The sequence below is a fragment of the Austrofundulus limnaeus genome, unplaced genomic scaffold (assembly GCF_001266775.1).
Source record: "Austrofundulus limnaeus strain Quisiro unplaced genomic scaffold, Austrofundulus_limnaeus-1.0 Scaffold82, whole genome shotgun sequence".
Classification (NCBI taxonomy): Eukaryota; Metazoa; Chordata; class Actinopteri; order Cyprinodontiformes; family Rivulidae; genus Austrofundulus; species Austrofundulus limnaeus.
The window spans coordinates 996,223-997,611 of NW_013952484.1; positions in this window are offsets into that span (position 1 = coordinate 996,223).

Consider the following 1,389-nt stretch of genomic DNA (forward strand, 5'->3'; position numbering starts at 1 on the left):
GAACATGTGTTTGTTGTTGTTTGAGGAGCGGCCCAGTCACACGCTAATGTCATTAGTTCGTTATCATTACTAAAGGTGCAGGAATCACCCCCTCCCCTTTATTTTCACATCATGTCGCCTGCCTGGATCTGTTATTATCTCGCTCTGAAGCACAGAGGAGTGTCAGAGGTGAGCTYGTTTCWACMGCTTTTYACRWMGTGKTCTCATTTCCGGACTCAGGTATTTTGTGAATGAAGCYGAAATTTCAGTTAAAATACAYAWGTAAAAATATTTATCCGAGTATATCACTRCCCCMCAACTTYATGGCTGATTTTATGGATTAAATTTTAYGTATTATACTTGAATAAATACGGTACATTKCTTTGTTTTTTAAGTGATGATAAACGTTTGACGTCATCCCCACCGTCTCTGRAAGTGAAGCCCTGCAGAATTTACAATTCGCTGAGAGGTTTCCCCTGATTGTTGTTTTACAAATTTATTCTTTGTGATTTATGTAGCCGAAGTGTGTTACTGAAGATTTTGCAGACATCTTCTCCCGCTCCCAGACAACCACTACTCACCTTTCTTTTGCGAGTGAAAAGGTGAYAACAGTAACATGTACATAGAATTAGCAGTGAGTCAGGCTTAGATTTTAATCAGTATGTTTTACATCCAATGAAAACAAGGATGTCAACAAATAAATTGGACAATATTCTGGTGATTTAGGATATTTCCACAGTTGCGGTATTGACTGGTCTTGATAKAAAATCCAGAACTGGGTATAAATGCTCGAGTCTAATATGAGATCGAGGCCATCAAAAATTGGTTGCGAGATCAAGACACTGATATCTATCTACAGCAAGTAAGATATTGTGTTCATTCCTTTCCACAGAACCCAACTTCAAAATATCAGAAGTAACCCTTTAAACAAGATAACTCTTAATATTGTAAAAAAAATACCAAATTTTGCCAACTTTAAAAGAACTAAAATGCACATTAGGAGTGTAAGAAAATATCGGGAAAAGAAATATCGCGATATTTCAGTGTATCGATATTTTCTTACACTCCTAATGTGCATTTTAGAGCCAAATGTCTGGCTCACTGCTGCCAACTAGTGGTCAGAGGCTGAACTACAACATAAAATGAACGGCTGGCAGGAAAGTTGACATTTTAAACCTTAATAAAAAATCGATACTGTATCGATATTCTAAAGCCCTGTATCGATTTTTTATTAAGGTTTAAAATGTCAACTTTCCTGCCAGCCGTTCATTTTATGTTGTAGTTCAGCCTCTGACCACTAGTTGGCAGCAGTGAGCCAGTCATTTGGCTCCTCTACCTCTTGAGTAAGAGAGCATTAGCATTGTGAGTAAACATTAGCTCCATGCTCCGATAGCTGAATCTGAGCAGAAA